The 25608-nt window shown below is 43.2% G+C and overlaps 1 long non-coding RNA gene across 1 annotated transcript in view; it reads right to left on the reverse strand.

Annotated features, from left to right (window-relative positions):
• Positions 1-21722: 21722 nt before the first annotated feature.
• The window catches only part of LOC129047835 (uncharacterized), a 38767-nt gene continuing 34881 nt past the window's right edge, over positions 21723-25608 (reverse strand). The window contains exon 3 of the long non-coding RNA XR_008509622.2: positions 21723-25445. This is a non-coding gene — a long non-coding RNA (uncharacterized LOC129047835). The remainder of the gene's footprint in view (positions 25446-25608) is intronic.

A 25608-nucleotide genomic window follows, 5' to 3' on the forward strand; every position in this document is an offset into this window, starting at 1 on the left:
GCCTTGCATCCCAGGGATGAAGCCAAGTTGATCGTGGTGGATAAGCTTTTTAATGTGCTGCTGGATTTGGTTTGCCAGTATTTTATTGAGGATTTTCACAAATTAAGCTTCATAAGCAAAGGAGAAATAAAATCCTTTACAGACAAGCAAATGCTGAGAGATTTTGTCACCACCAGGCCTGCCTTATAAGAGCTCCTGAAGGAAGCACTAAACATGGAAAGGAAAAACTGGGACCAGCCACTGCAAAAACATACCAAAGTATAACAACCATTGACACTATGAAGAAAGTGCATCAACTAATGGGCAAAATAACCAGCTAGCATCATAATGACAGGATCAAATCCATATATAACAATATTAACCTTAAATGTAAATGGGCTAAATGCCCCAATTAAAAGACACAGACTGGCAAACTGAATAAAGAGTCAAGACCCATCGGTGTGCTGTATTCAAGAGACCCATCTCACATGCAAAGACATACACATTGGCTCAAAATAAAGGGATGCAGGAAGATGTACCAAGCAAATGCAAAGCAAAAAAAAAAAAAAAAAAAAAAAAGCAGGAGTTGCAATCCTAGCTCTGATAAAACAGACTTTAAACCAACAAAGATCAAAAAAGACAAAGAAGAGCATTACATAATGGCAAAGGGATCAATGCAACAAGAAGAGCTAATTATCCTAAATATATTTGCAGCCAATACAGGGCACCCAGATTCATAAAGCAAGTTCTTAGAGACCTACAAAGAGACTTAGACTCCCACACAATAATAGTGGGAGACTTTAACACCCCGCTGTCAATATTAGACAGAACAACGAGACAGAAAATTAACAAGGATATCCAGGATTTGAACTCAGCTCTGGACCAAGAGGACCTAATAGACATCTACAGAACTCTCCACCCCAAATCAACAGAATATACAATCTTCTCAGCACCACATCGCGCTTATTCTAAAATTGACCACATAATTGGAAGTAAAACATTCCTCAGGAAATGCAAAAGAATGTAAATCATAACAAAGTCTCTCAGACCACAGTACAATCAAATTAGAACTCAGGATGAAGAAACTCACTCAAAACTGCACAACTACATGGAAACTGAACAACCTGCTCCTGAAAGACTACTGGGTAAATAATGAAATCAAGGCAGAAATAAATAAGTTCTTTAAAACCAATGAGAACAAAGACACAACGTACCAGAATCTCTTGACACAGCTAAAGCAGTGTTTAGAGGGAAATTTATAGCACTAAATGCCCACAGAAGAAAGCAGGAAAGATCTATTATCAAACATTTAGAAAGATCTAAAACCCTAACATCACAATTAAATGAACTAGAGAAGCAAGAGCAAACAAATTCAAAAGCTAGCAGAAGACAAGACATAACTAACATCAGAACTAAACTGAAGGAGATAGAGACACGAAAACCCTTCAAAAACTCAATGAATCTAGGAGCTGTTTTTTCTTAAATTATTAACAAAATAGACCGCTAGCCAGACTAATAAAGAAGAAAAGAGAGAAGAATCAAATAGACACAATAAAAAATGATAGGGAGGCTGAGGCGGGCAGATCACGAGGTCAGGAGTTCGAGACCAGCCTGACCAACGTGATGAAACCCCATCTCTACTAAAAATACAAAAATTAGCCAGGTGTGGTGGTGCACACCTGTAATCCCAGCTACTTGGGAGGCTGAGGCAGGAGAATCACTTGAACCCAGGAGGTGGAGATTGCAGTGAGCCAAGATTGTGCCACTGCACTCCAGCCTTATCAACAGAGCAAGACCCCATCTCAAAAAAAAAAAAATGATAGAGGGGATATTACCACTGATCCCATAGAAATACAAACTACTATCAGAGAATACTATAAATACCTCTATGCAAATAAACTAGAAACTCTAGATGAAATGGATAAATTCCTGGATACATACACCCTTCCCAAGACTAAACCAGGAAGAAGTCGAATCCCTGAATAGACCAGTAACAAGCTCTAAAATTGAGGCAGTAATTAACAGCCTACGAACCAAAAAAAGTCAAGGACCAGACGGACTCACAGCCGGCGAGCCACAGAGGTACAAAAAGGAGCTGGTACCATTCCTTCTGAAACTATTCCAAACAACAGAAAAAGAGAAACTTCTCCCTAACTCATTTTATGAGACCAGCATCATCCTGATACCAAAACCTGGCAGAGACATAACAATAAAAAAATTTCAGGCCAATATTCCTGATAAAAGGGCAATTTTTAAAAGAGAATAAAGAGTACCACATTCCACTTCTCACTCCCATTCATGTTTGTAGTCTCTATTATATTTGTGATAATCATAGAGACTAGGTCTCACACAGTCTTGGGCACTGTAAGTGTTTAGTGCATGCAGTGAAGAATGAAAAAATGTTTTTAAAAGGAATAAAGGTCATGTTTGTTTGTGGGCTGATAATTCGGCATCAGTACCACCTCCTGCCACATTCTCTCAGCATCACAGGGGAGGACCTGGAAACACATTTCCCAGAAATCTTCCCAGTGTAGCTGTGAGTTAGAGTCAGCCTCTAAGAGCCCTTGCACAAGATTTGGAACCAGCGTTCTCCAGCATCAGTTCCTGGCAGACCTGTGGTCAGTCAGTAGACGCAGAGGTTTCCAGGCAAGCTCAGCAAATCGCCTGTCCTGGAGCTGTAGGCCAGTGGCACTGGCTTCCTATAGACTCTTGAAATCACAGTGACTTCAGGACAGGCATTTGAGAATGACCCATTTCAGTGCTACACGCAGCTGAGGTCAGCAGCTTGAGTTCCCCCTACGCTAGCTCCCAGCCCTTCCAACAGTGTTGTAAGACTACTTCTCTGAATTAAAACATTACTGCTTATAATACTTCATGTAGCTTCTGTTTCCCTGACCAAGCTCTGACAAATACAGCAAGCCATTGGAATGGGACAAGATCATTTATGGATGGAGTGTCGACAGATAAGAGGACAAGGGACACATGAACTACCTCCTTCTTTCCCCTGCCTGGCACAGGCTGACATGCTGCCCTCCAGTTCAGTAGGGCCCCTCCCAGGATCCAAGCAAGGTGGCTACTAGACTGGTTGTCATAATATAATAGGCATCAGTTCTTAAAACCTACCACAGGTAGGCACTATACACACATAATTTTTAGGTGTTACGGTTTTCATTTCATAGCAAATGAAACTGATGCTCAAAGAGATTAAGTGAGTTGGTCAAGGCCCCTTGACTGGTTACCAGTTTGGATTGGAACCCTGGACTGTCATGAAATTCCATGTTCATTCGACTCTACCATGCTCTGCCTTACCTCACCAGCCTTCTGGATTCTCCCACCTCAGTTTTTCCATCTGTTAAATGAAGGAATTGGGTTAGATGACATCCAAAACCCTGCCTGGATCCAATCTTCTGTGACTATGTGAATTGACAGAGTTTATCTCAGGCCTGCTTCCTGGGGGCCCCCATGGCAGCCCGGAGGTATTCATCATTGATGGACATAGGCAGTAGCAAGTTTGAGGAGTTGCCATGGCAAATTGGAAAGCGGGTAGTCTGGGTTCAAATAGTATACTTTCTAGCTTTCTAATTGGCAATGCTGGGCCAGTTACCAAAATGCATGGACTTCAATTACACGGAGGTTTAATAAATTGTTGCTACTGTTATTGCTCTCAAGCTGAGCCATGAATATGAGGTAGACAAAGAGGACAACACGAATACTGGGATGAAGAGGTGCGGAATGCCAAGTGGAGAGAGGAACACAAGAAAGGTAACAAGTTACACAGCCCTAGAAGGGACTTCTTGGGTACTATCTAAGGTACAGGGAAGGCAGGCAGCCAAAGACAGAGAGAGAAAGAGAAATGATCAGGAGCTGAGGATAGCGAGCAGTCAGCCACCAAGAGGGTACTCCTTAGAGTTAAACAAAAATGGCACTCAAGACCAAAAGATAACTGTTTCCCCAATTTAAAGAAGCAGCTTTTACTTTAAGTATTCTGCTTTACAGATTTCAAACGTTAATAGCTCAACTTCTGGAACATATTGATTCAGGTTTAAAAGGAACCACCTATGTCCAGCATTCACTCAATGAGATATTCTGTAAGAGCAGAGTAACTCAAGTAGAAAAACCATGTTTCAGTGTCTTTAGTCTATCACTTATCTTAGCAAAATCGACTGTTTGTTCCCAAATACGGTTCCTGCAAACAAGAAAACATGGTGAGATCACCAAAGGGAGGACTGAGCCCTGCAGCCTGTAATAGACACAAAAAATGGTTAATTCAGCAAGTTCTTGAAATCACAAGAGGGAATTCCAGGAGATATGACTATCAGGACAAAATAGCATCTCTTAGATGCAGAAAGATCGTTGAAACTTTTCAACTCTTCCATTAGGGGAGCCAACACCACTGGAAGGGCCTTTCAACACCTGAACCTAAGAGGTTCCATCCCCAGGGAATATGAATTTCTGGGCCTTTAAGAAAGATAGGAATGAGTGGCTAGGTCTTTCTAGAACCATCTCCACCCTCGTCCTAAAAAGCATTTAACTACACAGAAATGATTTAACCAGCACACCAGCCAAGGTACCCAAATAAATATATCGCTTTCCAACAATGGTAGTTATTCAAAATCTCAATGGAATATATTTAAATGTCAATGTCAAGAACAATTCTTGACAATTTCAAGAGGAAATATTCTGGATGTGATCTCAGAGTACTGTTTCCAACTTTGGTTCTCTCTGTGGTAGAAAGAGAGTAGAACCCAGAAGCTATGAGTGTAAGTCCCAAGACTGGCCACTTTTTCACTGAGTGACCTTGGGAAAAACTACTTTGCTTCCCTGAGTTGCATGGTTCAACTATAAGGCAGGGATAATAGTGTATGCTTTACTGACTTCCAGGATTATTGTGAGGATAAAGTGTTAAGAGTGTGGAAATGTCTTAGAAAACAGGAACATTCTCAACATAGGACCCATTACTAAAAACCTTGTATTCCTATGATAACCCTATCTAATTGCTCAGATTTTAAGTTGTCATTCTTTTAATGACAAAATAAAAACCCCTGATACCTAATTCTTATGGCATGGGAGTGCACAGTGATTTCATTCCATTGACTTAGAGACAGTAAATCGGCAACCATACACCCTTGCCACTACACACACATAGTCGCAAATAGGAAAGTCCACAGCAAAATTTGTATGGCAGCAGCTGGACTGTGAGTATGAGATTGGAGTGGACCATGTCCTCACTAATAAATGTCAGCTTGATTTGAATTACTTGCTAAAGCACAGCTTAGACAAAGCCAAAAAGGAAAACCAAAGCTTTCTCGATAAAATGGAATCCCAAAGCATAAATAAAAGATTCCACCCGAGAAGAATGATTTATCTCTCACTCAAGAAAAGAATGCATGGTCCATTCTATGTTACCACATCTCTTAAGTTGTTTGTTACTGGTTTATAAAAAGCTCACGCATGCGTGTACTCAGACACACACATGCGTACACTCTCCACAGATATATAAATTTTGCTAAAATAAAACCTAGAAGTTATACTTTGATTACCTGAAATAAAACTAGAAAAGTTTATTCTTTACAAGAATTAGCCCTTCTTTGCTTTACAAAAGGAAATGACCCCAGGCCCAGGTCAAAAATACTGATGAAGCTTTATATCACCCAAAGATAACTTGGAATTCAGGAAATACCAGTCCTTAGGCATTAAAATGAAGCTGTCACAAAAGAAGAGAGCCCGAACGTCTAAAACTTGGAAACTCATGTGACCTACCATGAAGCCATGAATTGATTCTGCATCAAACCCATTTGGACCATATATAACTCACTGGATTAGAAATGTTGGAAATGATCATTTTATAGCATAAAGCCCCTCATTCTCCAAGTCGACAGAGATGTGACATACTACAACGAATATTTACATTTTTTGTGAGGGAGACACGAAATACCTTTCCTAAGGGCAGAGTCATCTAGAAATGAAAGGCCATGATCTATTTTTCTTTTTCTGTTTTAGTCATATATGCAGTCCCCCCAAAACTAAATATTTCCCTTTTCCAATGTAATTTAGACAATTTTACAAAATCAAGAGCAGGTTTTTGAGGGATTTTAAAGGTTCTTATAGTTATGTATTACTTATAAGACATGTTCAGTTTGCAAAGTGACCATTTCTACTCTTTAGTTAAGACAGGTAGAATATTCAGATAAAATATCTGGAATAAAATATTAGATCAGTGGAGAAGAGTCACTTGAGGATGCAGTGAGCGTCTCTGTCCTGGGTTTTTGTTTTTGTTTTTTTTAAGTAATCAATAAGAAGTAAACATTATAGTTGCATTATACAAACACAGCCAACATTGAAAATCTGAGTTTTCCCCATGCAAACCTACCTCAGAAGCTCTACTATACCTGGCAAGACCACAGGATTCTTATTTTCTTTAAGGTCCTGTGTCAATTAAGATGTGTTAGACCCACAGAGGTGTAAACAATAAAAAAAAAATGTATTACCCCACATAGCAGAAAGTCTAGGCACATCATAGCCTGGGCTCTGTTGCTCTGAAATGTTCCCAGCTTGGCCCTTCTGCATGTGCTGGTGTCGTACCAGGCTGGCTTTCCTCATGATTGCAAACTGACTGTTAACAGCATCCAGAGCTACATTTTTTCTCGTTCATGTTCAGTGAGCAAGAGATAAAAACTCTCCCAACCATAGAATAAAAATCCTTCCCTTCAGTCTTATTTGACCCATGAGTTCCTATGTCCACCACTGTACCAATAGTTGCCAGGGAACTATCAAGCATGAATTGTCTTAAGCCCTGACCAGTAAAGGAGATGGCTTGGATGCATCCAGACTCACCTCTGAGAGATTTGATGAACCTTTCTTGAGTTATTGGGCTGCATTGGGTATAGGGGTTGAATATCCAAAGAAAATCTGGGTTCTATTAGTAAGAAAGAAAGAACGAACTGATGCTAGAAAGTAACTGACAATGTCCATATTAGAACCCACTGGGCTTCCCAGAAGTGATGAGAAGAATGTTGGCTCTGATGGCGTGTCTGAACTTTGGGTAGGAGAGTGGCCCGCTACTCGCAGGAAGGAGTGTTTCTAAGTGTAAGCCTATGTGCTTCCACCTAGTCCCAGGAAAATGGATTCTAAGTTCCGCAAGAGAGACGGCTGCAAATAAACTTAATAGGCGGATGAAACTTTATCAGAGCTTGTTAGAGAACTATAAAATCACTAGAAACAAAGACATGCCCCACATCAGCAAAAACAGAAGTAGTAACTACTGACTGGTCAGAGAGATACGGCTCGGGGGCAGCAGAAAAGCTTAAATGCCTTCAAGAAGACAAAAGTCACCCACCATGGAAAAGAAGGAGATTTGAGGTGTCTTTGGGACTCAGTATTTCTACTAGATAGGGGCGCAGAGACAAAGATGTATAAAGAATCCCAGAGTCCTAGGTTAACCGCTAAGAACACTGATTTAGCTTTCCTTTCTCTCCCAGGCTGGAGAACATTTCTCATAAGGGAGGATCTTCCAAGATCTCACAAAAGATGAGTAAATTGGAATTTTTGACTTGCTGCATCACCCGAGGAAGTTCACAGAGAAGGAGATTTAATAGTGCTCGTCTTGGTTAGATCAAGCCAGGAATAAGGCATGGCCTTTTGAGCTGAGCATGATTCAATATTTTAGAGATAGAGAAAAAGACACAGAAAACAATTCAGAAGCTTAACAAAAATAAAAAAGAACTATGGGCAAACCAAGTTTTAAAATATTGGAATATAATACAAATACCAACAGGCACATATACGCACATGCACATACATACACACAAAAGCCCTAAAATGCTGGGGGGAAAAACCAATAAAATGATTAGGGATCACTATAATATTTAGACCATTTCCCAATTGAATCAGACCACATCTGGGGACCTGCCTTTGTTCTGGATCACTGAGGTAATTAATAGTGATGTTGACAAAGTAAGAGGTACTCAGTGGAGAGTGCCTGAGAGGGTTAAGGCTCCAGAAGCCATAGCATAAATGCAGCAGAGAGGCCATCCTATAGAGCAGAAAATAAAGTCACTCCTGTTATTCCAAGGCAGCAGATTTCAGCTTTTTGTAAGAAGAAGCTGATGCCATGAGAAGTGCCCCCACATCACAAGCATGGAAGGTTTCTGGTTCTATCACACAGTGACATGATAACTTTGGGCAGTTTATTGAATCCCTCTGCGCCTCAGTTTCCTCATGTACAAAATGAGGATACTATGAGCTGCTACTTTCTAGGATTCTTACGAGGAATAAAGGAGGTAATATAAGTGCCTAGGACAGTGCCTGTTAAATTGTAAGCATTGTGTAAGTCTCTGCTATTCATACAAAGAACCAGCTTTTTCATAAACAGAGATTCCATGTGTATTAGGTTGCTAAGTCTGCTCTAACGAAGTGCCACAAACTGAGGGGCTTGAACAATAGAATTATCGTCTCACAGTTCTGGAGATTAGAAGTCCAAAAGCAAAGTATTGGCAGATTTGGTTCCTTACCGAGAAAGAATCAGCTCCAGGCCTCTCTCCCGGCTTCTGGTGATTTGCAGACAATCTTCGGTGTTCTTTGTTCGTTTGCTTCTTGCCTTCAGCCAGCTCACTCCAATCTTTGGTGCTCTTTAATTTACAGAAGCATCACCTGATCTCTGCCTTCATCCTCACACGGTGTTCTCTCTAAGTGAATAATTGTCTCCACATTTCCCGCTTTATAAGAACACCAGCTGTATTGGATTAGGGATCATCCTAATTACCTCATTTTAACTTGATTTTGTCTGTGAAGATCCTAGCTCCAAATAAGGTCACATTCTATGTACTGGGAATTAGGACTTCCACATATGAATTGGAGCTGGGGATGGTTACAATTCAAACCATAACACCAGGCCACTGGGGATCTTTCAGAAGAGTCAGATGGCCCGTGGATCAGAGATGTTGCTGGTTGTAGTCCTACAATGCAGCCAGCTGAGGATCTGCTTTTACAAAACAATGATTGGTCAAATCAGGACTCCCACCATTCAATTTAGGGTGCAATAAAAAGCTTGATGTCTTAATCCAGGAACTTAACTTGGCCTTATAGGTTAGAGCAGTAAAAGTACAGAGCAACTTAACCATTACCTCCTTGGTCCACTGTCCTGCAGAGACCATAAGGGAAAATATCTAGTGGTGACCCCTTCAAGGCCGAGCTCAGTCTTGAATCACCTACATTCCTGCTTCAGCATTCTTTCTGCTCCACAAGTACAAAACACCTAAAATAGCAGCACCTGTGGGGAAAGATGACTTAAACAGTCACTTCTGGCCCACTGCAGACTTTTTCCACCTTCATCTCATCTTACCCTTTGAACAGTTACAGAGGCCAACGGCACCAAATGGTATCACGCTCATTCCATGTGAGGGAACGGAGAGGTTAAGTTTTTATCCTGGGGTCATGTAATTAATTGATGGTGGTGCTGTGATTAGGTTTAATAAGTTTCCTGATAATCTATCAATCACAAGTTGATTTCTTGAACATGTCCTATTTGTTTAGCACAGTGCTAACTATTGAAGATTGACCCCTGGTATCTGTCAAATCAAATCACTAAAACTTCCAGTGTTGATTGAGAAGCCCCATCAGCAGAGGCCAAGTGGACTTCCTGCTCACTCTTAACCAAACCGTGACCATAAAAGTGCTCAGAACGTTTTTTCTTTTTCTTGGCACAACTGCATGCAGATCAGCCAGTGGCTTTCACTTCAACCACCGACCATAAGCAATGTTCTGAAATGCTGTTTCCCTGCTTGTCACTAGACCCCATACCTCAATTCTCCTTGCCGTGCCTCAGCAAGAGCTGGAGGCTGCGTTCCTGCTCTGCCCTCTAGACTCACACCTCGGAGAGAACGGCATGCCTTTGGATTGGTCATTTTTTTCCCAGCTTTATTGAGGTAGAATTGACAAAAAGTGTATGTATTCAAGGTGTACAATGTGATGTTTTGATGTATGTATACACTGAAATGACCACAATCAAGCCAATTAACATATCCCTCACCTTTGTGAGTGTGTGTGTGTGTGTGTGTGTTTGCATGTGTGTAATACAGATCTACTCTCTTGGCAAATTTCAAGTATATAATACATTATTATTTACTATAACCATCACAATGTATATTAGGTTTTATTCATCTTATAAATTGCAAATTTGTATCCTTTGCCAACATCTTCCCACAGAAAGCAACAGTTTACATTTTTTCCTGGGTACTGAAACCAGCTCCACTTCTTAGGCATCGACCTCTTAAAAAACAAGTGTATGCCTCCCTCATTTGTCCAAGGGCAACCCTGTTCAGGGAATGCATCAGTCAGGTGTGCTGCATTGCAAACACAACCACACACAAAAACAATCTCAGTGGAAACCAACAAAAGGCTTTTTTTCCCCTCTTACATCTGTGAGTGGGAGGTGTTTGGCTGCTGATGTAGGCTGAGCTTCAGCTAAGCTGAGGTTGGCTCCAACCTGTGGGTTGGGTTTAGAGCTCCTCCACATGTCTCTCATCGTCTCCGGACAAGCACTTGCATCAGGTGTTTTCTTCTCATGAAAAAAGGCAGGAGCACAAGAGGGTGAGCACAATCTCACATCACATCCACTAGCCTCCCATTGGCCGAAGTGATTCGCTTGGCCAAGCCTAAAGTCAAGGAGTAGGGAAGTATCCTCCACCTGTCATGGCAAGGTCATGAAAGGTCATGGCAAGGGTGTGCAGGTACAATGCTACCACAAAGGAGCAGAGAAGTGGGACCAATATTTTGATACCCCAGTAAGGTGATGGCCCCATTCTTCAAGTTACTCATGGCTTATTTGCCCACCATGTACCTGTCCAAACCACAGGGTTTGGGCTTTGATCACTGAGTCCTCTAACCTTCTCTTTTCCTCCCTAGATTCCATGACACCACCTCTTCTAAACCACTCCTTCTTCATGCTGCTTTATTAAAAGCTTTCCACTAGGCTGGGAAGTCAAAGAATCCCACCTGCATCTAATACATGATAATTTCCTAATGTAACCCAGCACTATTTGCTTTTTTTCTCAGTCGGTTGCCTGCCTGTTGCATTATTGTTGGTTGAGTTCCAAAAAATCGTAAGAGGAAAGGGAAAAAAAGAAACTATTTAGAAGACGATTATCCAAACATCCAAGCCATTCTCCAGGTAATGAATCCATGTTGAGCGAGAGTAGCATTTAGAACAACACAGGAGGAAAAGAACGAGAAATGTCCATCAAATACTGGGTTCTACAAGTCTGTCTTTGCGGGCCCACGACATGGAGCCTAATAGATTTAGTCGTTCACACCTCTCCTATATTTTCAGAGCCATTAACCAGAGTGGACTTGTCAGGGTTTCAACGATGTAATTGTTTAGCGATAAATTTTCCTGCTGGCTGGGGCCTGAGGTTTCTAATAGTCAAGGACAAAGGCAGAAGTCAAAACAGTGCATGGAGGAAAGGAGAGAAACCCAGCACGAGGATGTGCTGAGGGAACAGCTGGGTGGGGCGGAGAGAGCTGAAGGCTGCCGGAAGCATGGGACCCTAAGGAGCTCAGCACGGGACCACCACAGCTCGAAACTGGATTGCAGGTAAGTTTTCTGCTTCTGAAAGATGAAAGCAAGCCTGGGCTCCCGGCTCCCTCCCACACAATCAACCTGGAAGAACAGCAAAAATGAGAAGGAAGACTGGATCTGGAGGACTCAAATAGAAACTGTGGGGAACCCTTTGGTTGACTAAATACATGGTGGAACCAACCCGGCCCAGGGGGTACCAGGTGCATGGATGGAGGACAGGTTGAGGGAAAGCTCTTAGTTCTGCACTTGCCCATGTAACCTCTGAGGGATAATTACCTGTCCCATGTTGGAAAAGGAGTTAGCAGCATCAGCAGATGGTAGGTGTGAGGTGTGGGAGAGCAGAGCAACGCTCAAGCCCTGCTGGGTAAAGAACTGATAAGAAGAATCAATTGACTAGCTGACTGGCCCACAGCATTCACCCCTCTACCTCCTCCACACCCACTCATCCACAGACCCTCTGCATTGGTGGATCACAGTCAAAAACTGTTCTTCAAACTGATTTTGACTATCGCTTGCAATAAGGAGTACATTTTATGTGATGACTCAGTACATACACATGAAAGTTTCATAAAACAGTGTGCTTACTGGTGGGATGCCCTCTAACTATTTCAACCTATGCCATGCTATGCTATGCTATGCTATGCTATGCTATGCTACACTACGCTGTGCTGTGATGTGCTATGCTATTCTCTCTTTAATGCTGGCTGACTCACTAAATTGATTGTGTGACCCATTAATGGGTTGCCACTAGAGATTGAAAAACTTATCTATAGAGATGATTTCCTTCCTAAGTTGTTTTCAGAGCATTTAAAGGAGGATCCTGACTAAAGCTGTGGCCTGACAGAAGGACAAAAAATTGGGGTGATGGGCTAACACTGTGTGAGACCTGAAGCACCATGTCTTGGAGCTTACCCTGTCCCTCTTTAGGAGTGGGATTTGAGTTCCTTTGTTAGTATAGATAACCAGATACAGTAGCTGTTGCCCCTAAAGGAACCAGAGTTTATAGCCCAAAGACTGAGGACCGTAAGAAGTCAACCACCAGAAAGACAACAGGCTGAGCAACTTATACTACATGAAGCAGATCTATCGTAACAGACAGATCAAGATTTTAAAATAAGCATAATAAATATATTCAGAGACAAGCGATTATGTAGGTAATATGAATAAGGAACAGGAAATCAAAAGAAAGAAAAGATTAGTGATTTTAATTACAAGAAAAAGTAACAGTTGACACAAGGAACACCATAGGCAGAAAAACAACAGGATACAGCCAAATAACAAATTAGGGTGCTGAAATATGAGGATCTCTAACAGAAAGAAGTAGGAAGAGATAAAGAGAAAGTATTACAGGAAACCTGGGAGACATGCCAACATCTGGATAGTAGGAGTCTAAGAAGGAAAGTATGAATTTCAATATCTGGTAAAATGGAATTCAAGGCAAAAGTAATCAAGGACAGTAAGCAAGAACCATGTAACCATCATTGAAATTATATGCACCTCACAATATAGACTCAGCACGTATAAAGTAACAAGCATGAAACTGGGAGGAAGAGAAAACAGTTTGACACACCTCCAAAAGCACAAATGATTTAGTCACTTTTGTACTTAGAGCATTTGGTGGCTTCCTGCCACCCTCAGAATAAAGTCCAATATCAGGGCTTGTGAGGCCCAGTGGGATCTGGTCCCTTCTCATCTCTCCAGCCCATTTTTCATACCTTACCCTCTGGAATGCTTCCTGCAGTAATTTTGAGTTTATTTTTATTCTTCCTATATGCCTTTACTCTCTTACTTTCAAACCCTAACATTTGTTGTTCTTCTGCCTGGAATATCTTCCGCCACCTCTTTGCCTAAATAACCACTACTTATCCAAACCATCTTAGATGAGATGTTCTTTCTTCCACAAAGCCTTGAATGTATTAGCCTTTCATAGCACCCCTCTTATTTTTAAATTTCCTATTTAATTCTCTATCTTCCCCCACTAGATGGTAAGCACTGTGAGGAAAGAACACTGTCTATGGTGGTCACCAATGTACTTCTAGTACCCTGGACACTCAGTGGCACAGGAAGTATACTAACTGAATCCAAAAAAAGTATTTGTAAAGTAATAATGGAAGTTGAACTATAGGAAATTAGCCCAACTTCTGGTTCAACATGGCAGAATGTACATTTAACTCTGTCTCTGCCCACTCCCCATAAAACTTCACTAAAATGCCAGTAAAATTGGTTTTCAAGACATATATCCAGCAGGACAAAGAGAATGCTGTTGGAGATAGATTATCAAAGGGGATAAATATGAAGTTTAATTGGATGGTGGTAGATGGGTGTGGAAACCAACAAGAAGCAAGGTTTAAAGGGCCAAAGAATTGGAAAGGCTCAGTAATTGAAGACACTGGGTATTTCAGAAAATGGGGGGCTAAAATAAGGAGATTGATTGAAAGTTCTTACATGGAGAATGTAGAAACCCCCATCCTCTCATCCAGCCCAGTGATACTAAGCAACTGACCTACCCCATATCCAAGCAAAAGACAAGCAGTTTGCACTGTGGCTAGATTGTTCTAGAAGGGCTCTGGCCTTAGAGGCATCAGGTAAGGCAGAGAGCAGCAGTGAGATACTCTACCAAAGACAAGAAGGTTAAGTGAAATTTTGAAAGCCCTCTTTCCAATCCCTTCTCTACTTTGTTTACCTCACCTCAGACAGGTAATTAGAAGGACAGGGGATCACAGAAACTGGCAACTCCAATGAAAAGAGGAGGACTAACCTAGGAATACTGAGCATGGAGGTGAAGAGAACAGCACCTGACTCATGACGGACATATGCTGACATGGGGCCTCTATCAAATCAGCTGCCAGATCGCGATTTGGTGAGGTTTGCCACCCAACAGTTCCACTAGGCACATGGGTTTCTCAATTAGCTTCTGGTCCCTCATTCTTAAATATGTATAAATATAAATATAAATGGTTTATATTCTTGGCACTTCAGGAAAACCACTAACCTAAATGGAAGAGACCAAAAGAAATTTACAGGAAATAGAGACAAGGCAGAGAACAAAACAAATATTAATTATGATTGTAAGCAACATAATTAAGAGAGATAAGAGAAGATTTTACATCCATGTAACAAGAACAGAGTGCTTGTAAAAAGAACTTTCAGCAAATAAGTAAGAGCTCTTGGAATTTAAAAACATAATAGCTTTCCTGCAGGCAGGGACAGAATAATATGAATAAAATATGTGTGTCTAACCCCAAATTGTCTCTCTGTGGACCTTTACCCAGGGTTTCTACACCACACCCGAGTATATGGATGCTTTCCTGTGCAAGCTGTGCCATCCTGGGGAGGAGGCAGCAACCTTGGTCCTACTCATCCGCTGACTCCAGTTCCTTATTTGCAGCTTCAGTCCCAGACCCAGTCTTCAGTTCCAATCTATGCAACCATTGATACTTCCAGGGGCTCTTAGGCAAAATAGAGATTTTTAAAAATTGTGTGCATGAACAGATTTGACTAAAAAATAATGCACAGGCTTAGAGGGGTAAAGCAACTTGCCCAAGGACATGTGGACAGATATTAATCCTGAGTCTCCTGATATCTCTTATTTGTCCACTAATTAATTTATTCAAGAAATAGCAGGAATAACAAAGGTGATTAGTTCTTGCGTTTAAGGACCCCACAATCTGGTGAGCAGAGAAAGTGGTAAGAAAGATTGATGCTAAGACGCAGCTCTGCTCAGGGGGCTAGGGTATCTCAGGGAAGATGGCCAAGAAGAAAATTATGCCTGAGATGCATCTTAATGAATAGGACGAGAAGGAAAGGGGAATGGAGAGGACCAAGACAGAGGTGAGAGTGAGCACTGTGCTTTGGCGGCGCTCCAGTGGTTCTTGATCACGATGCCATCCCAAGAAGAGCTGAGGTTAAGCATCAGATCAGGTAGAAACCAGATCAGCCAAGAGCCAGTGTACCATGTGAAGGAGCCAGGACACATCCCACAGCTAGATATGAGCTTTGTAAGGGTTTTGAGCTAGGGAGTGACTCTTGTCTAGTTTATAATCCATTTGTTGATGTGGATTCCAAAGGCTACTCAAGGTAAGATAAGGAAAAGGAGAACAGAGGTCATTTGGAAAAGGTGACTGTGGCATGAAACGGAGTTGGGAATGCAAGTATTGAGTTTAAAAAACAGCCAGAGGAGCTCCCTGCCTCCAGGAATTAAGGAGAGACCAGGAGGAGCATAGGTAAGTTAGGGTCAGGAGAGGTAGACACTAAATTGAGAAGGTTACACTGATCTCAACATGCTAGTGCTTCTCAAAGCTTTCTACCCAATAGCAGAGGAAAAGAAGGTCTGGAAATCTTGGGTGGTGACTGGAAGAGGACTTTTACAATCTCAGAACTTCTGTTTAATCTGTAAAATTCATATGAGCTTTGCATTCTACTTTACATAAGATCAGTCTGTTTTAATATAAAAATAGTTTTTATTTACTTCCCAGTAAAAACACTTCCCACACTCCAAGAATTCTTGCAGTCAAATTAATATTCCAGCAAGATGCTCCTATGGCTTCTCATGCCTCATGAAAGCCAGTATTGGATGATATACAACAGTGAGGAATTTGGTTTGTTCAGGTGAGCTGTGAGGGGAAAGAGGGATTTGGGGGAGTTACATTGGGGGTTATGGGGTTGAGTCAGTTTGAAACGGATATTAGAAAGCCAGGTAAGAGGCTTTTAAGGGAATCCCAATGAGCTCTCAGACTAGAGAATGGCAGTGGATGAAGCAAAAAACAACATACAGAAGAGAAATGTTTGAAGACCTGGTAGATGATTCACTCCAGGGGGCCAGACAAAGAGAAGAAGGAATAAAAGACAACTCTAACTTTGAACCCTGGGGATGTGATTCCAGGGTTGGGAAGGGAAGCTTCCTCTTCCCAAGGAGCAGGAGGAGCATACCAACCTCAGCCAGCTGTGCTCGTGTGCTTGTGCATGACGCCCATGTGGGAATGTATTCTCCATGGCCAGGCACTGGGGACAGGCAAGAAGATCTAAGCAAAAACACAAACTGCTGGAGTGGGGCCATTCTCATAGAAGGCACAGCTGACACCACAAGAGTGGCTGGAAAGTCTGAGGGAGCAAGGAGAGAGGAGCAAACACTGAAGGTCGAGGGCTCAACTTAGGGGGAAGACACAAATCAGCAGTGGAGAAGGGGAGAGGAGACTCTGTATGGGACAGAAAACAAGGTGTGCTGAGCTGACACATAGCCACAATGCTGGCAATCACAGGAGCAGAAAAACTCAGACTCGGTGGAGGAAAAAGGGGGGATGTCTTGGTTAGCAGCGTGACTGAAGAGTCCAGGGGTAGATCCTGACCTCGGCTGTGATTAGGTCTCAGGTCTCAAACGATGCCATCGGAACTCCATCTCCTCTCTCTGCCTCCCTGTCTCCTGTGGATTCGCCTTTGCACAGCCTCTCTCACTGTGACGGCTCCTGGGAGCTCCAGGCTTTTAGCCTCTCATCTCATCAACCCCAATTGAAAAGGAACTTCCTTGTCCCAAAAATTCCAACAGAAGTTCCAGCTTTGACTCTGTTTGGACCCCATTGGCTCACAGGCCTGTCCTTAAACCAGTCACTCTGGCCAGGCCTGGGTCACAAGCCCAAAGTCCCCCATCCAAACCCACGTTAACTAAGCATTGGGAAAGGGGCTTTCCCTGAAGAAGGAGGGCTACACAACTTCCACATAAAAAGGGAATGAGTGCGGTCAGAGAGGTGGAGAGTGGGTCCAGGAGGAGAGGATGTTTAAGAAGCCGAGGGTGGAGGTGGGTGGCCACACATGTTAAATGTCATGCAAAGGCCAAAGTAGGGGCCATAGAGGCCCCATGGCACTTGGCCAGAGAGGAAACCAGGCGGCTCCTCTCTCCTCTTTCTTGCTCCTGCCTTCATTGTGAGTCTGAAGACAGTCACACCCATCCCTGGCTTCCCTCCTTCCTCACACCCACCCTGGCATCCAGAGCCCAGCTCACAGCCCCCCAACCCCTTCTCCAGCCTCCCAGAACCAAGCCAGAGCCACTGTTGCTGGGCCCCCAGGCCCAACCAGCAATAAAAAGTCCCTTCTGGCTTCTGCAAGGGAGCTCGTAACGTGAGAGCCAGGTCCTCCCTGGCTGGATGTCCCCACCACACACATCATATGATTCCTTCCTTCCCAGCAGGTAATTTTTCCAGTGAAAGAATCACCCCTCCTCTGTCCTTTACCTCTGACCCACCAATTGTTTGCCGAGGCAGGACCAGTAACACTCCTTGGCTGGACTTCAGAATTCCAGTCTGGCCGGGGGTGTTAGGCTGGGATTTAACCACGGACCCTGAGGGGCTCATGTTATATGAATCATCTCCCCAGTGCGCCAAGACATCAAACCAGACTTCACCCCTCGCTCTTTCTTTCCCGGCCGCTTCAGCTCATTGGAGTTTAAAGCTACACGGCTGGCAGCAGCTCATCTGGAACATCCCTATGCGCTCCCCTTTTCATGAAAGGACACACCCTCAGAGAGCAAGGCAGAGTCAGACAGACAGACAGACAGATGGACAGGGAGAGGAGAGTCTGGCAGACGGACAGAATGAATATGGATTTCCTGCCCCTGCTATGGGAGGGGGAGCCCTGGCAATCACATCCAATGTTAGAATCCAGCTTGGGAAGGGCCGACAGCAACTCCCCTTAGGAATCTGAGTGGGTTCTTTTGTGTGTGATGTTTTGAAGCATGTCAGCATTCCTGGGCACTGTCAGCCTCCTTCAAATGACCCGAGTGGGGGTGTGAACAGCAAGCTCTCACCGCCTTAGGCTGTGCAAAAGGAAAGGCTGGGAATAGTGTTCCAGAGGTTTCCTCTCACTGTGAAAATCAAGGCAGAAATGCCTCATCCTCAGCTCCCCAAATACCCTTGAAGATCAAGGGGCAGCTAAGCTAATCTATTATAAATTCTAATGTAGCACAGTTCCCTGACCAGAGCTGCTTCTCCTTCGGTGCCCCGAGAGTTAGCCAATATTTCATCAAAACCTACTCCCTTCCTCGGGTCCACATCTGCTCCTCCTGCTCACCCCGAGAGGCTCGCACGCTGGCGCCTTCTTCGTGCATATGGTCTCCACGCACACACACGTGCACACGCACACACACATGCACACCGCTGGACTCTGATCTTCCTTCCTGATTGATGATACTACCTGGCCCAGTCTGGTTTGAAATGATCATTTTTCACTCTCAGCATTTTCGAATCTCACAAAAAGATGCCCAAAAACACCAAAATGGTAACACACACAAATATCTGCACACACATTACACATATACCAAGCCACTCAGAGCTTTTTTCCATGAGATGTTTTTTTCTGAGAATTAGTCTTTTCTCTTGATTTTAACCTTACTACTTACTTCATGTAGGCCTAAATCTCCAGTGTAATAGAAGTGTATACCAAGGCCAGGGAGTGGCCAAGTCACTTACACGGGGCAGGAAGTCCACCTCATGTGCTTGAAGACCTGAATGCAGCCACTTCAATAGCTGCTCAGTCTTAATCCTCCCTCCTCTAAAATGGGTCTAACTACCCGCTCCAGGAATCAGGCTGTAGGGTGTTAACTTCTGCCAGACCTTTTTGGAGATGAAGACACAATGCTCACCATGGCATGCTGAACCAGGAGGCAGGTGGGACTCCTCCGGACTTTGAGACCCTGTCTGAGTGAGCAGTTTAAGAAAGCATTATAATTTAGCAGCTGGGTGTGAGCAAAGAAACTGCCCCCATAAAAACCAGACCTCTGGCAGAACACATCGTATGACCCCAGGTTTCTGTTGTATGTAATCGTCATCCTAAAGGAATCTCTGTACAATGCTGACTGTGTGCCAGGCACTGTGATTTACGTAGATTCACTCGTTTGCTTCTCTTAACCCCCATGCTGAGGAAGGCACCATCATGAAGTCAAATTAACAGATGACAGAACAACAGCGGAAAAGTTAAATAACTTGCTCAAGTGGTAGAGCCAGAGTTTGAACTAAGAATGGTTCAATAGTCTGTGCTTTTAGCCATCACAGTATACTGAAGAGAGCAAGCAGGTGAACAAGTGAGCACGTGTGTGTGCATAGAAAGAGGAAGAAAACACAGCTCGTGACTTCACGGTTATAGGTGGCATGACGGGATTTTTCCCTTTTGCTGTAGTATTTGCACTTTATCTATACTTTCGTGACATCTACAGTGAACAATAATTTTTAAATGCTCTTTTGAAAGAGCATCTCCCAGTTCTGTTTATCGGACCACCATGCTTTTTAACCCAACGCAGCAGACAGGTAGGGGCAATGCTCACACTGTTAGGCAGATTTAAGCCATTCCTCAGACACAGTCAACAAAACAAGGAAGAGTGACCTAGAAGAGGTTAGTCTGCAGTGAAGAAATCTTGTCATCAAGGAAGTAGAAAGTAGTCTGATGCACCCCAAATCTACTCAAGCTCCCGATGTCCATGGACAGCATTAGGGAGACAGTGGGATGGACGGAAAGGACCTAGATTGGGTCAAGGATCAGAAGACCAAGTTTCTAGACTTATTATCTCTTTTTCATCTTGTGGTACCCAGATAATTTCTGCACTGTCTGAACCAGCTTTCTCACCTTGACCTTTGACGGCCTCCTGGATTCTAAGATAGTCACAGGAGATACTGTTTTTGGTGGCCTTTATGTGTGTTGCCTCATTTAATCAGCACACACACACACACACACCATGCACACAAACCCATAGGTGGGTGCTGATTTCACAGATAGGAAAACTGACCTAGGTCACAAAGCAAATAAGCCACTGAGTTCAGATGCCAACCCAGGGACAAGTGGCCCACGATTCTGGAGTTCTCTTTGAGTGAATAATGTCATCATGTTTCTAAAGCAAATATTCCAAAGACAAATACCTGGTCTAATCCTCTGCCTCAAACTGTGTGTCAGAGTGGTGCTCACATGGTTGTGGCTGCGTTCTGTGCTGTTTTAAGGAAAGTGCTTTGTAACTCTTCCTCCACTTCAGCTCACCCTTCACTGCTCTCCTTCTTATCCCTCAGGTTCCTCATCCTTCAGGGCCCCTCGAGCTTTCCAGGGTGAAAGGAACCAGCTCATCAGGAAGAGAGCTCAGTTCTCTGGCACCCACAGAGAGACAATCTCCCATTAGCCCCGAGGTGCTGGCCCACAAGCTTTTCCCAGAACGTCCCAGAAGTGGTGGGGAGGGAGGGAGCTTGCACTACACACAGCCAGCCAGCCAGCTCTCTGGGCAGGCAGCAATAATGGAGAATGTGATAAGCTGTCACTAGAAGCCAGCTCAGTTCTCCGAGACTTAATGGTAGAATAACACAATAGGGTCAGACTAAAAAGGTTCCCTTATGAAAATTTTATCAGCAACTTTGGTAAGTGGCTGTGGGAAAGGTGCTTTGCTCGCAGGCAGACCTGGGACCCGATTTTACAAGGTACAGGCAGCCTGCATTGCATCACCCCCGCAAGATATTAAGGGCACTCAAATTGAATTAACACCAAATCAAGCTGGTGCACTTAACAATACAAATGCACTTAAGGGATGCCTCAGGATGATTTGTGACTAAAGAAAGCAAAGAAGAAAACCAACTGCAAGCCACAAGGGCGGTGTTGTGTGTCATCTACAGGAAAGGCCATAAGTAGAACTTAGAATACCGGAAAACCATGAACTTCAGGGGCGCTCAAATACCTTAGACTCAGCCGTAAAATAGAAGGCCGCTTTTGTGGTATACAGAAACAATTGATAAATAAATTATGGCCAATTTTCTTAGTGGCATGGTCTCCATTACCTCTGACAGTGGCGTAACTACTCTGCTAAGACGATAAGAGGCGAATAATGGTGGATCAGGTAGCGCCCCAGGAAATTCTTTGCCAGTTGCCAGGCCTCTTCATGACAGTGATGACACAAAGATCCTCATTGAGAGCCAAGTGATGAGAAGTGACAGCTCACCAGGCAGATCTTGACAGGCCCTAAAAAGAATCAGCTGAAAGTGTCCCTGGCAGATGGGACCCCAGAGTCAGGGCTGGCCCTTTCGTCTCTTTCCTTCTCTTGTCAGCATTTGTCTGCACACATTTTCTCCTCTCATATCTTCCTCCTCTGCCCTCAGCCTCCCTCACCCTCTCCCCACACCCCTATCTGCACCCCCTCACCTTCTCTCTCGCAGACACACTGTCTACCGAGCTGGAAGACAATTCGGCCATCTTCATAGATGAATGGCTCTTCTGAGGTAATATTGGAAACTTGGATACATTCTGGACTTGGGAGAATTCAGGGGGAAAAAACGGCCTCACTGGGGATTTCTTTCCATCAAGTGAAATACACACAAAAGCATGCTTTTGTTATCCTTTCAGGAAAAGAGCTGCCTCCATGCAGGGTCTCACTCTGAAAACGGGTTACATTTAGGTTGGAGGTGGCCTAATTTTGTCAGAGTTAAAGCAATTGCTCATCGAGTCATGAGGTGGCTGGGAAACTGGGGCAGGCAAGTTCAGTTTTTCACTGTGGAAAAAGGATTTCTAGAATGGTCGGGAGGACCACTTGTAGCTGCTGTTGTGTCTCCAGCAACACTTGCTCACTCCAGGAGGTGGGCATCGTCGGACAGAAAACTGGGACAATAAGAAGGTCTCTGCATTTAGAATTCACTATCTTGGGCCCTTGCTCTGCTAGAATTTAGCTGTGTGACCTCAGGTGAGTCACTTGACTTCTTTGAGTCGTACTTTCTCCCTCAATAAAATGGAGGCCTTTGCATTTGACTGTTTTAAGGATGGAGCAAATGTTATTATGGGGAAAGTCTTTGGAAACTAAGAACCATCTATGAACATAAGGCATTGTCATGAGGAATACAATATCCAAAAGGCACATGCAGATCCACTTCTTATAGAAACAGTCAAAAGTCTCAAGGAAGAATATTCAAACCACTCCTGGTTTTCGCTTTTCTGTAACAGCAGCCTCCTCTCAGATAATCAAGGAACCAGAAGAGTAAACCAATGCAAATGAAATATACTAAAACCCCTCAACTTCACTTTTTAGCTTCTCCCATACAGAATTTTAAAATGAAGACAGTGAATTGCATAATTCCTGGTATTCCCTAGCAGTGAGGTATTCCCAAACTCAACACGTCTTGAGGGCTTGTGGCCAGATTGCCTCCTGCTTCTCAGAGTGGAAGCCAGAGAGTTATCCCATCCCCAGACCATCCCTGGCAAGGCTGTCCCCACCTGCCCACCAGGTAGTGATGTTCCTCTCTTTTGAGCATTTTACCTCCACCTGGGGCATCTGGAGTCCCTGTCCATGGTGTCTTCTGCTCACTCTATTACTTGAAAATCACCCCTTAAATGCTTAGGAATCACTACTCACATTGTGCATTTTCCTACTATCACTGGTCCCCTTTCCGCAAACCACCTTCTTTGGAGCTTACAAATCATTATTCATCAGTGATTCACCAAGTCAACAAATAGTCACTGAGCGCCAACTCTGTGGTACCAGGTGTCGGTAATACGGGGGTGATGCAACAGCATCCCTAACTCCAAGGAGTATACTTTCTCATCATTCTTCCTCTCCTAGCCCCATCTTTGGTTTCACTATTTAGTTCCAAAATGTCAAGAGCTACACTGAGCACATGTCTCTAGTGAGGGAAACTCCCCCACAAATTGGAAAGGAAGCAAAATTTGTGTCACCTGGAACTCCATCCTTCAAGGATCTCCATGTACAATTAATTCCTCCCTCACCGGGTTCCCCTAGACTCATACACATACTTGTACACATCATGTGCTCAGTCATTTGTGTGCATGTCACTCTCTCACCAACACACTCCAGGCTCCTTATCTTACTCATGTCTGTATCTGAAGTGTGTACCACAAGTTCAGGTACTTAGCTGGTACTCAGAAAGCCTTTGTGGAGTGAATGAATGCAGGAATGAATTAATGGATGAATGAATTTGTCATCTCCTTACTTTCTTTTTGTTTTCTTTCCAACATTTCTTTTAGGTTCAGGGCATACAGGGGCAGGTTTGTTAGATGGGTAAGTTGCATGTCTCAGGGTTTTGATATACAGATTATTTGGTCACCCAGGTAATAAACTTAGTACCTGATAGGTAGTTTTTCAATCCTCTTCCTCCTCCCAGCTTCCACCCTCAAGTTGTCCCTGGTGTCTATTGTTCCCTTCTTTGTGTCCATGTGCGCTCAGTGTTTAGCTCCCACTTATGAGTGAGAACATGCAGTACTTGGTTTTCTGATCCTGCATTAATTCATTTAGAATAATGGTTTCCAGCTCCATCCATGTTGCTGCAAAATCTCCTTACTTTCTCTGTCCATAACCATCTCCCCTTTCTTGTTTGTTTGTTTGTTTTGTTTTTTTGTTTGTTTTTCCTATCATCCCCAGCCCCAGCCTGTGATACAAGCAGACAGTGTAGCCTAGTGGTCATCAACACAGGTTCTCTCTGGGATGTGTTGGGGTTAGCTCTGATTGGCTTGCAAGAGTGGATTGTTAAAATGAAGACAGTGAATTGTACAATTCCTGGTATTCCCTAGCAGTGAGGTATTTTTAAAACTTTTTGAGCTGATTTTAAACTGTTGGTAACTTGAATTCAGCCATAGTGGGAGGGTTTATACCATGGAAATCAGTAAAATGCTCCAAACCAGGGATTTGGAGTTCTGGTTTTTCATGCCTGTTTGCCGGCACACCACTTCTCCGAGTTATCCCAACCTGAATTTGCAGCTCAGCTTTACCATGGACAAGTTGCTTGCTATCTCTAAGACTCAGTCTCCTTATCTGTAAAATGGAGATGAAAAGTATGGCTTCATGGGGTTACTGTGAGAATTAAATGACCCAATGTTTATAAAGTGCTTAGCACAGTTCTTTGCACACAGTAAGTGTTCAATAAAGGCAGTTATTTTTATTAGCAGTAGTATTGTATTAGCATTAGTGTTATCATTCCTTGGCTTTCCACTAATGCATTCTTTCCTCCAGTTAGTTATACTTTTTTCTTATTCTACAAAGAATTGGTGGCAACTTGAAAAAGCAAAAACTATTAAATAGAATATATAAATAAAAAATCAGGAAGAGAGAAAATAAACGTTAGGGTACAAAGTCAAAATCACAACACTATTAGAATTGAATGGGATCTAATAGATTAAGACTCACTGGAGTGTTCGTTGTAAATTTCTTAAGGTGCTACCAACAGAATCACAGAGTGTTAGAGCTCAAGGAACCTCAAAGATGTTCTAGTTGAATCCTTGTTTACAGATGGAAAACTGAGGCAGGCAGGCAGGAAGGAATCATTTCTTGAGCACTAGCAAGCATAGTGACTAATGTTTTCGCTTTCATCATCCTTATAGAATTCCATTTTACAGAAAGCCACTGAGGCAAAGGAAATGACCAGACTTGCCTAAAGCCACCTGGTTGGTAATGGTTGAACTGAAATTGGGACCCAGCCTCCCATCTCATAGTCCACCCCTTTCTTCTGTCTTCTTCCTGCAGAAAGATACATTTGGTGATAAGAGCGTCCCAAAGATCAAAAAGTCTTTCAAGGTCCAACAGAATTACACTCAAATGGAAAAACTGCAGGTGTGTGATGGAGGGGACTTTCCAGGGAATTTCCTAGGTCTGGCTGTGACACATGAAAGAATGACAAGCATAAGCCCAGTGGCAAGAACAGCTGCTTTTACAAAAAACACATCCTCATTTTGTGTTGGCTTTTGAAAAGAGATCTATGTTATTAATTCATATTCATTTGTGGTCCACTCTGAAGTTCAGGTCTTTTTCTGCTGTTCTTATAACTAGAAATGTTTTTTTCTAACTCCTACCGATAGCTTTTACTTCCTTCTTCACAAAGCCTTCTGTTGGCGTGGTTAGTGGGCACGGAAATCAAGTCTCTTTTCCCTTCCTTTTCATCTGAAAGAAGCAGCACAAAGCAAGAAGGTGGTTAAAAAGCAATCAATGGGGCTGACACAGAAGGGCAAAGAACAGGCTATGTCATCCACAGAGTGAATGAATCCACCATTTACAGAGAGTTGACAGCAATGTCTCACTTATTAGGCCACCACCCCTGTTTGGC

This window comes from Pongo abelii, chromosome 13 (genome assembly GCF_028885655.2).
Source record: "Pongo abelii isolate AG06213 chromosome 13, NHGRI_mPonAbe1-v2.0_pri, whole genome shotgun sequence".
NCBI lineage: Eukaryota > Metazoa > Chordata > Mammalia > Primates > Hominidae > Pongo > Pongo abelii.